Here is a 12,157-nt window from a genome sequence, read left to right as displayed (position 1 = left end):
CCTTTGCTTGTTTTTAAGTATTGTCTGCCTAACCATTTAGAAGAGTTTCATTGCTTCTGGTGCGCTTGAACCAATCATTGAATTAAAACGTGTCCTGACTTGGTGTATATTTCTTTAGTAGCCTTTTGAATTCCTTCAGGAGTGCTGTGAAGAAATGCCACACAAATATTTGTAAGTGGATTAAATTCTAGATTTGATTGATTTTTACGTTAAATCCCTAACTCACATTCACTATAATCACAAAAGAAGAAAATAGTGAACAGCATAACAAGCCTTTATAGTAAGTAGTAGTATAAATTGACGTGATGTTGGGTGTGGCTTATTGTTATTTGTAACTGTGAATATCCAAAGTTAATCCAGCATTGACCAGACTGGCTATAAATATTTACAAAGTAAAAAAAACAAAACATTGTAGCAATCTTAAGGCGTCACTGTCATGCAGAACTAACCTTTCTCCTATTGTTTCCTATTTTATTCCTCTCAGAATCTGTTCTTTTCTTTATTTCATAAGACAAAGTAGGAATCACCATGTCTTGTGTATTTTTCGTGTGCCTGACATTCTCTGGCACGAGGAGGAGGGTGAGTACTTTCTTTGACACAGGAAATGGATCTGACTTAAGCTCCTCCTTTTGGTCAAAGAAAGTGAAGTGTCCGAAATATACATTAGATAAATTAGTCACTACTAATGTTTTAACCCCTTCCCGACTGTAGACATACTGGGCACATCAGACAAAAATGGTCCAGTACGTCTGCGGCAATTCCTAATTACTTACCCGATTGCCGACGTTCCTCTGCCGGCGATAGGTATTCCTCTTTTTCTGAGGGGACTGTCTGACAGCCCAGACAGTTCCCCCTCCACAAATTAGGCCCCCGCGGGCCATGTGGTTGCTCTGAAAGAGCGGTCACATTGCCGTAGTAGGCGTCCATAGTGCTGCCTGCAGGGGGACTGACAGGCAGTCCCCGTGCTGGTGAAAAAAAGTTTTACAATAAAAAAGTTAATAAAATAAATATATATGTCATATTAATTGTATTTTTTTTAAAATTAATGCATACACATATTAATATAAAAATACTTAGAGTAAAATTACACACGTGTATATATTGTGTGTGTGTGTGTATTATAAAAAAATAAATAGTAATTACATTTTTTTTTTTTTTTTTTTTTATTTGTGCAGAGCCACAACAGCGGCTGCAAGCGTTTTCGTGGGATTACATAGTGTGGCAGTTTAAACAGCACATTTTTTGTTTTGTACAACATGAAAATAACAGGCTATGTGGTTACATTTTTTTTTTCAATAATAAAAATATATCATTTTTTTACATGTAACTTAATTCTAACTGTATTTTGATAATATATATTTATATCAAAATACACTTAGAATGAAATTATATATACATTTATATTTGTGACTAAGTGGCTATTAAAAAAAGACTGCAACAATAGAACAGTATGGAGAGACATGAATGAAAAAAGTATCACTAGGTGCCAATACACTCAGACACTCCCTCAAGTGCCCAAACAATACTAAATATAACAAAGATATTGCACATTAGAACCACTACTAAGAGTTTTATAAATGCTTTAATTAAACCAAGAAGTGGTTAAAGTGACAACACTTGGGCAAATAAGTAAACAATAATAATAATTACCACAATTTTCTAAAGCCTACTATGGCAGAAACATGAGCTCCTAATATCCAACATTTCGGCACCTCCTGGCTGCCTTTCTCAAACACCCTTTGGCATCAGAAGTGTACCAGGGAGCAATGGAAGAAGGTTGCCTGGTCTGATGGGTCAGGTTTTCTTCTAGATGGTGGGGTGCATGTGCATTATTTACCTAGGGATGGCAGGAAGCTGCACTGTGGGAGTTATGCTTCTTCTGGGAAACCTTTGGTTCTAGTATTCATGTGGATAATATTTTGATGCGTACCACCTACCTAGAGATTGTTGCAGACCATACACACCCCCTTTTGTGGCAATGGTGTTCCCTGATGGCAGTGGTCTCTTTCAACAGGATATTGCACCCTATTGTTGCCTTGACCTCCAAATTCCTCAAATCTCAATATGATTTGAGAATCTGTGGGATGAGCTGATACACCAAATCTAGTCCATGGAGACCCAACCTTGCAACTTACAGGACTTAAAGGATCTGTTGCTAATGTCTTGGTGCCAGTTACGTATCAGAGCGGTTTTGGCAGCACGAAGGGGATCTACATGATTTTAGGCAGGTGGTTTTAATGTTGTGGCTGATCAGGGGGTGTGTGTATATATGTATGTGTGTATATATATATATATATATATATATTTATATATATATATATATATAATTACACACTGCTCAAAAAATTAAAGGGAACACTTGTAACTCCAAGTCAATCACACGTCTGTGAAATCAAACTGTCCACTTAGGAAGCAACACTGAGTGACAATCACTTTTACATGCTGTTGTGCAAATGGGATAGACAACAGGTGGAAATTATAGGCAATTAGCAAGACAACCCCCTATAAAGGAGTGGTTCTGTAGGTGGTGACCACAGACCACTTCTCATTTGCCAGAGAACATCAGAGAATTGGCAAATTCGCCACTGGCGCCCTATGCTCTTCACAGATGAAAGCAGGTTCACACTGAGCACGTGACAGACGTGACAGAGTCTGGAGACGCCATGGAGAACGTTCTGCTGCCTGCAACATCCTCCAGCATGACCGGTTTGGCAGTGGGTCAGTAATGGTGTGGGGTGGCATTTCTTTGGGGGGCCACACAGCCCTCCATGTGCTTGCTAGAGGTAGCCTGACTGCCATTAGGTACCGAGATGAGATTCTCAGACCCCTTGTGAGACCATATGCTGGTGCGGTTGACCCTGGGTTCCTCCTAATGCAAGACAATGCTAGACCTCATGTGGCTGGAGTGTGTCAGCAGTTGCTGCAAGACGAAGGCATTGATGCTATGGACTGGCCTGCCCGTTCCCCAGGCCTGAATCCAATTGAGCACATCTGGGACATCATGTCTCGCACCATCCACCAACGTCACATTGCACCACAGACTGTCCAGGAGTTGTCAGATGCTTTAGTCCAGGTCTGGGAGGAGATCCCTCAGGAGACCATCCGCCACCTCATCAGGAGCATGCACAGGCGTTGTAGGGAGGTCATACGGGCACGTGGAGGACACACACACTACTGAGCCTCATTTTGACTTGTTTTAAGGACATTACATCAAAGTTGGATCAGCCTGTAGTGTGTTTTTCCACTTTCATTTTGAGGGTGACTCCAAATCCAGACCGCCATGGGTTGAAAAATTTGATTTCCATTTTTTAATTTTTTTGTAACTTTGTTGTAAGCACATTCAACTATGTAAAGAACAAAGTATTTCAGAAGAATGACAGTTACATAGCTGAAAAGAGACTTGCGTCCATCAAGTTCAGCCTTCCTCACATATGTTTTTGCTGTTGATCCAAAAGAAGGCAAAAAACCCAGTCTGAAGCGCTTCCAATTTTGCAACAAACTAGGAAAAAATTCCTTCTTGACCCCAAAATAGCAGTCAGATGTCTCCTTGGATCAAGCAGCTATTACCCCACTAATTAGAAATTATATCCCTGTATGTTATGTTTCTGCAAGTATTTATCCAATTACAGTTTAAACATCTGTATGGACTCTGACAAAACCACCTCTTCAGGCAAAGAATTCCATATCCTTATTGCTCTTACTGTAAAAAAACCTTTTCTTTGCCTTAGATGAAATCTCCTTTCTTCCAGCCTAAATGTGTGACCTCGTGCCCTATGTATAGCCCTGTTTAGGAATAGATTTTCAGATAATGGTTTGTACTGGCCCCGAATATATTTGTAATAGTTTCCATTTTTCCTCAGTGTGTTTATCACTAAGGAGTTTATGCCAGTCGATATGTTGTAGAGCTGCCCTAATCTTATTAAAATTGGCTTTTTAAAAATTATACGTTTTAATATACCCCACGTGCTTTTGCTTTTTTTGAGTTTATTTCAAAAGTTACCATATTTTTTGGGGGGGGGGCCTAACCGCATAGCTGAGAGGACGTTAGCCTCAGAAGCTCCTGCAACAAGCATCAAATAAAACTGATTTGTATGACTAAAACGGTGACTAATCGCAACAACAAAGCCAGCAAACGAGAGGTGACACAGAGAGGAACACAATGACACCATTCAAGCGACAGGACAAACGGCACCCACTCGATAAGTGTCAGAGGCCTACTCGCATGGCGGACGCAGGAGGGACGGCCGCTCTCCCGCCGCCACAATTTGCTGTCTCAGTGCACATGGGCCCTTGTTCCCCCCCCCCCTCTAGACCGGCGGGGGTTATCCCGGTCTACCCACCCACAGAGTACACTTGCCCTCGAGACACTCCGGGGCGCAAAACCTACCGACAAAAACCACGAGGCCCAGCCAAGATGGCCGGCGGCAATGCAGCCCACTTAGAGCAACAGACGGCTAGCGATTGGGAAGCAGCCTTTCTGGTGAAATTTGACGCCGTATGCCAACGATTTTGGGAGCGTCTAGAAGAAAGGAACAAACCTGCTCTGACATCAGTCGAAACGGCATCTCAACCACCGCCACCCTCACACATCCAGCCGGGTCACTCGGACGCACCCTCCACATCGCAGGTACCGGCAAACGCTGGGACTGCGAAACGGTGGAGACCCAACATACCACCGGGTCACTCACAGACGTGGCTCATGCAGATACCTGCAAGCAGGAAGCACAGAGGACAACCCTATGTGGCAATGCAGAAGTCACTAAGGGGCAAAAGCCTCCCGAAGCCGACGAGCAGGGCACTTGCAGCAGCTTCACGAGCACGCCCAGAAGTGTCTCGCAGATCTGCCACAACCCAACTAAGATACCCACGGAGAAAAAGAGCAAGGCACAGACGGCGAGAAGGGAGCTTAAAGAAACCTCCAAACCCTAGCACTGCCGGACCCGACACTAAAGGTCTGATTGAGCGAGGAATACGATCACTTGCCCAGATCCCAGACAGCCACAGTCCGCCACACCGTCAGGAGATATTACATCGGACCAAGCCTGAACCATGCGAGGACCGGAACCTGCCGCAGCCCAGCAAGAGGGCACAAAGGGACACCATACCTGGCCAAAAAATGGACTATCTGTTCCAGCATGTTAGTGGCATCGGGTGAAGGTTTGCAGCAGCGAGGACCCTGATAACTGCAGCTGAGCTCAGTTTGCATTCATCACTTTCATTCTCATTTATTAATCTGTTTCTCCCTATTGATGTGCTTTCCCCCAATTCTGCCTCAATACTGCAGTTTTCCAGTATATGCCTTGCCAGTCTGTAATCAGTACACTGATTATTCGTTTTGTTGTTGCCTCACTCATTATTTGTTATTGATATTTATTTAATTTCATCCTGCAGTGAACTCAAAAGCATACTGTATCACACTATAATGTCCTACTCTTATTTTCTTATTAGATCAACCTGTCACGGCACACATAACTCTGTCCCCAAACAGGATATCTCACTATGTCTTAGCTGCCTGTCAGGTTCATCCTGATGATTAACAAAGCGAGACCTCAAGCTGGTGTAACTATGGCATAGGCATCAGGGTTGGTGTATTGATGTTGCATTAACTCCCGGTGCACCAGAGTGCGCGGGGTCTGAGCCTGTCGTCCTTTTATTTTGCATACCTCCATTAACCCACAGTTGACTGGCTCGGGCCTACAAGACGGCACTGCATTATCACTATCATTATCTGTACTGTCCCTGCCTCACTTGAATGCCCAGTGGCAGCTAACCATTTGTATTTAACCACATGTCACACACACCACGTCGTCTAGCTGACCCACCCACACTGCTTAGGCCTGCAACCAACCTACATCACGCTTCTTACTTTTGTGCAACTTAAAGGACCACTCTAGTGCCAGGAAAGCATACTCGTTTTCCTGGCACTAGAGTGCCCTGAGGGTGCCCCCACCCTCAGGGTCCCCCTCCCGCCCGGCTCTGGAAAGGGGAAAAGGGTTAAAACTTACCTTTTTCCAGCGCTGGGTGGGGAGCTCTCCTCCTTCTCTCCGCCTCTGTTCCTCCCCGTCGGCTGAATGCGCACGCGCGGCAAGAGCTGCGCGCGCAATCAGCCGGTCACATAGGAAAGCATTCATAATGCTTTCCTATGGACGCTTGCGTGCTCTCACTGTGAAAATCACAGTGAGAATCACGCAAGCGCCTCTAGCGGCTGTCAGTGAGACAGCCACTAGAGGAAATATGGGAAGGCTTAACTAATTGATAAACATAGCAGTTTCTCTGAAACTGCTATGTTTATAAAACAATTAGTTAACCCTAGCTGGACCTGGCACCCAGACCACTTCATTAAGCTGAAGTGGTCTGGGTGCCTAGAGTGGTCCTTTAACTCCCTTGACGAACCCCCCTGTTACACACATGGCACAAGGCAACTGACATACCAACCATAGCGATGCTTATACAACTACTCGGCCTAGGGGCATCACCATACTCATAGGCTCACATTATGCTTAATCTTTAAATGCTCCTGATACTACTCAAAATGTCTATTTTGCCTCTCGTAGCTGCCAGCCTGGACGAAACTAATGTCATAGACAGTTCTACCTAACCTGACTTCTCTTGTTTAAAAAAAAAAAAAAAAAAATGTGCTGTTACTGTTTGCCATGTTATTGATGATCTTGTTTACTCCATCGGCTTATATTTGCTGTCGTGGCAACATAAGCGTGTTTGTTATTCTAAGCACAAATAAAATAAAGAATTAAAAAAAAAGTGTGGCCTTTTATTGTGGACAGCCTAAGGCACACCTTTGCAATAATCATGCTGTCTAATCAGCATCTTGATATGCCACACCTGTGAGGTGGATGGATTATCTCGGCAAAGGAGAAATGCTCACTAACACAGATTTAGACAGATTTGTGAACAATATTTGAGAGAAATAGGCCTTTTGTGTACATAGAAAAAGTGTTAGATCTTTGAGTTCAGCTGCTGAAAAATGGGGGCAGAAACAAAAATGTTGCGTTTATAATTTTGTTCAGTGTAGAAATGAGCTAAAAAGGATGTGGAAAATGAAAGCAGTAGCAGTTCCAGTTGTTATAGGAGCACTTGGAACTGTGACTTCCAAGTTGGGGGAGTGGCTTCAGCAGATTCCAGGTGGGACATCTGAGTAACCAAAAGAGTGCAGTTTTAGGAATAGCTAATACACGGCGCAAAAACCTCAAACTTCCAGGCATCTGGTAAAAGACCTGAAAATTAAGAATACACTTAAAAATACCACCCAGCTGGATGAGAAAGTCCGGTTTTATTTTATATTATATACCTGTATATCTATATATATATATAGTACAAAAAAGGGGGTAATCTGGCACTCTACCTTAAATATGCTAGGATTCAGTAGACCACGGTGCTGCACAGCGTGTAATATAGCAAAAAATAAATGAAGAGAGAGCACTCAATGGATTTTCTCAAAGTATATTCGTGAAGAAATGAACGATCAACGTTTCGACCCAGAAGGTCTTTATCAAGATGTGTACAAGTGTAAATTATAAGGCATAAATATAAACAAGCAATCACTTACCCAGTTGATCCGTGCTCAAGACGCTATGTGAACCGGAAGAGGTGGCCGCGCATGCGTGGGGAACGTGCGTGATGACGTGAGGTGTATGTAAATAATTGTGATCGCGTTGTGTAACCGTGGTGACGTGTAAATAGAAATAGTATTAGTAATAGTATGTAAATAGTATTATATAGTCACTTGTTCCTGGCTAATCATGGCAGCATCACTTATGGGTTAGCTTAGCTCCACCCTCAGCCGGACAGAAAACAATTATTTATTTATTTTATTTATTTATTTATAAAATATTTTACCAGGAAAGATACATTGAGATTTCTCTCGTTTTCAAGTATGTCCTGGGTCCACAAATCATTGCATTGTTACATTAGGGTACAATAAAATACAAAACAATATTAATACACAATAAATACAAAATTTAACATAGAACAGGTAGGAAATATATAATCAACCATAACAGGTGCATTCTGTTTTGAGGTATGTTGAGAGGGATCTCTTAAAGGACTTTAGGCTTAGTGAAGATTTTAAATTGTGCGGGAGGTCGTTCCACAATTGCGGTGCTCTGTAGGAGACTAAGTAAAGCGTGGCTTATTTACGCGAACCCATGGGGAAACTGTTGGATGCGGATTTAATTAAGGCATACCTGGCTCTGGGGTCTGCTTTACTTCCAGCAGTGGCATTGATGACACTTTATAGAGCCTTAAAGGTTTGGCTACAGAATTTGGAGGAAGATATAGCAGCGGGGGTTCGCAGGGAGCATCTGATTGAAAGTCTAAAAGATTTCCACTTGGCATCAGAATTTTGCTCAGAGGCCTCTCTCGATATTACCAAGATGGTGGCTAAGAGCATGGCTCTGACGGTAGCATCCAGAAGGGCGTTGAAGCTACACGCTTGGGGTGTGGACTATGCATCAAAAGTATCTTCATGTGCTCTTCAAGGGGATCTACTTTTCGCAAAGTTCTGGAGGAGGCCATCCATAAGGCAGCTGATGGTAAAAGAGCCTTTCGTCCTCAGGACAAAAGGCATCCCTTATCCAGTATGTGGAAGAATAAAACATTTTGTTCCTTTCGTGACTCCAGGACATATCGTCCAGACAGAGAGTACACAAGATACTCAAATTGGAGAACAAATCAGCTATCTTCTTCTTCCTCAAAGTTCTCCAGAGGTAGAGGTTCCAGACCTGCTAATAAGGGATTCTGAAGGTGCGCAGGTCCAGCCAGGGATAGGAGGTCGTCTTCTAAAGTCCTTCCCCGTCTGGATCAAAAACATCTCTGATTCATGGGTACTGTCAATTATAAAAGAAGGATACCTCATCGAATTTTCAGGTATCTCACCACCTACCTTCAAGCAATCTCGCGTGGCAAGAGGGATAAAGGAAGTAGCTATGATGGCTTGTATGAAGGAACTAACCCTACAAGAAGTTATTGTGGAGGTTGCGAAGGCAGAAAAGTTCAAAGGCCACTATTCAACCGTGTTTCTGGCTCCAAAGCCTTTAGGCAAATGGAGACTGATTCTGGACCAAGTCATTCAGGATGGAGTCCATTTCCAGCATTGTCGGCAACATAAAGGAGGGAAGTTGGATGACGTCCATAGACCTCAAGGACGCATATTATCAGATTCCCATTCACCCATCGCATGTGAAGTTTCTGCGTTTTTACATATGGGGGAAGCATTACCAATTCAGGGGACTTCTCATTACACTGATTGCCTTTCTAAGGTTGCAGAGGATAGAGATATTCCATTACCTCGACGATATTCTTATCGTGGGTTCCTCGGCCCAGGAAGTGTTTCTTCACACTCAAACTACTATTCACTGTCTACAGGCTCACGGATGAATGCTGAACTTAGGGAAGAGCTCTCTGATACCATCCCAAAAGATTATTTTCCTGGGGGCAAAAATAGATACTGCTGTACCAACTCTCTCTTGCGAGAAGATTACGGATATTCAAGACCGTCAGTCCCTTTCTGCCAGAAGCTATATGAGCCTCTTGGGGTCCCTGACGTCCACGATATGGCTGGTAAGATGGGCCCATTGGGAAATTGGACCTATCCAAATGGGGTTTCTACGGTAGTTCAACAAGCACAATCCGAACTGGGATCAAAAAATTGTTCTTATAAAGTATGCAAAGAATCAGCTGAAGTGGTGGAAGAACAAGAAGAATCTGAGTCAGGGGTTTCCGTTGGAGGAACCGAACTGGTTAATAGTTACTACGGACGCAAGCATACAAGGATGGCGAGCTCATCTGGGGTCTCTTTGGAAACAGGGAAGGTGGTCCAACACAGAGAGAAAAATGCATTCAAACTTAAAAGAATTGAGAGCTATTCTCAAGGCCCTTCAAGGGTTCCTTCCCTTAATACAAGATGCTTGGATTATGATTCAGACAGACAACAGGGCAGTGGCGTCATACGTGAACCATCAAGGTGGTACTCGGAGCAAGCTTCTGTTGAGGGAACTAACTCCTCTTATGTCTCTGGCACACAATCATCTTCAGGGATTAAAGGCAGTATATCTACCAGGTCCTCAAAATATTTTGGCAGATTACCTGAGCAGATCAAGTATTCTGCCACGAGAATGGAAGCTACATGCAGACGTATTCCAAGCAATAACTCTTCGGTGGGGCATACCACAGATCGACTTAATGGCTACGAACAGGAACACTCAGGTACCGAAGTACTTCTCTCTTCTTCCAGACCATCGGGCAATGGGTCAGGATGCATTGTCTCAAATATGGGATTTTGATCTGGGATATGTGTTTCCTCCCTTACCGATAATTCATTGCTTACTAAAGAAAATTTGGATGGAGAATCAAGTGATAATAGCTATCATCCCATTCTGGCCATGGAGGCCCTGGTTCCCTCTCCTGTGCAAAATGTCCTTGGAGGAACACTGGCGGCTCCCAATCAGGAACGATCTGCTAAGCCAGGGTCCTGTCTACCATCCCAACTCCGTACATCTTAGATTGAGGGCTTGGCTTTTGAAAGGGAACGGCTCCTGCAAACAGGATTGTCTGAGGCAGTAACGAACACGCTTCTTCTGTCTAGGAAGAAATCTACGTCCAAGTGTCATCACTGTATATGGGAGTCATTTAAGTCCTGGAATCTTGACAAAGGTCTAGACTTCTTGAAACCTGATCAGAACCAGATTTGGAGTTCTTACAGGCTGGATTGGATAAGGGTTTAAGCTTGAGTACTTTGAAGGTGCAGTGTTCGGCACTATCGGCCCTCTGTAACTACTCTTGGGCTTCAAATCCCCTGATTGCCAGGTTCTTTAAGGCTACCATTCGCATTAGACCTCCTTTGCGCAACTATACTCCTCCTTGGGATCTTCCTCTGGTCTTGGAAGCCTTGTACGAAATTCCTTTTTCTCCTCTAGAGAACTTGGATTTCTCTTCTCTCACGTACAAAACTCTGTTTTTGTTGGCTGTCACGTCAGCCAGAAGAATCTCGGAGGTGAGAGCTCTCTTGTGCAGAGGACTATATTCAGGTTTTCCACGACAGAGTGGTTTTACGTCTGAAATTGGAATTCCTTCCTAAAGTTGTCTCAAAATTTCACTTACACCAGGAGATAGTTCTACCTTCCTTTTTTCCTGAACCTTCCTCGGAGCTGGAGGTGAAGCTTCATAATCTGGATATTAGGGAATACTTGATCAGGTATTTGTCTGTTTCTGGTACATTTCGTAAGATGGATCATTTGTTCATTATTCCTGAAGGCTCCAGGAAAGGTGGAGCTGCTTCCACTTCTACACTACTACGATGGTGTTTCTCCTCCGAAACGGATTAAGTCTCATTCGACTAGGTCTTTGGCTACTTCATGGGCTAATTGGGCAGAGGTGTCCCCTGATGACATATGCAAGGCAGCAACGTGGTCTTCTCCTATGACCTTCATAAAACATTATAGGCTGGATGTAGCCTCTTCTTCTACTAAGTTTGGCAGAAGCGTGTTAGCTTGGCAAAATAAAATAAAATGTTATTGCAGTTAATATGTGTGGATTATTTTTCCCTACCCTTCTTGCTAGTTTGCTTGGGTATTACCTATAAGTGATGCTGCCATAATTAGGCAGGAATACCGAAAATTTGTTTCATACTGTAAGGAAACCAAGTCTAGCCAACGCTCTTTCGGTAGTTTCCTCCGGAACGGTCTGAATCTAGTGTAGAGAGACCTCTGTTCGGTAGTTACAGGTCACGAAATCCATACGACATACAAACAGCTTCACAAGATAATTCCCTTGGTAAAGCATACGAATTCCAAATAACAGTCAGAGTCCAGGATCAGGATACAAGTAGAACTAACTTTTATTCACATACATGGCTTTTTATGCAGGTCCCCATGCAAGGGGACATCCCACAGGGAGGAGTAACATTTATCCAATCCTGTACAGTAAAAATATAAACACACCCAACACAAACAGATAGTTCCCTCCCCTAGTCCTGGAGATAATCAGGTCTGATACAGTGACAACCTAATTATCTCCAGGCTGAAAAATCACTTTTTTCCCCAATTTCTGGAACACCCCTTTATACATGGGGTATCCCCCTAAATCCTATGTCCCCTGATAGCCCCGATCTGGGTGACCAACATATCCAAATTTCACCCAGATC

This window comes from Pelobates fuscus, chromosome 3, assembly GCF_036172605.1.
Source record: "Pelobates fuscus isolate aPelFus1 chromosome 3, aPelFus1.pri, whole genome shotgun sequence".
Classification (NCBI taxonomy): Eukaryota; Metazoa; Chordata; class Amphibia; order Anura; family Pelobatidae; genus Pelobates; species Pelobates fuscus.
The sequence above is the reverse complement of the archived record's forward strand: the minus strand, read 5'-3'. Positions refer to the sequence as shown.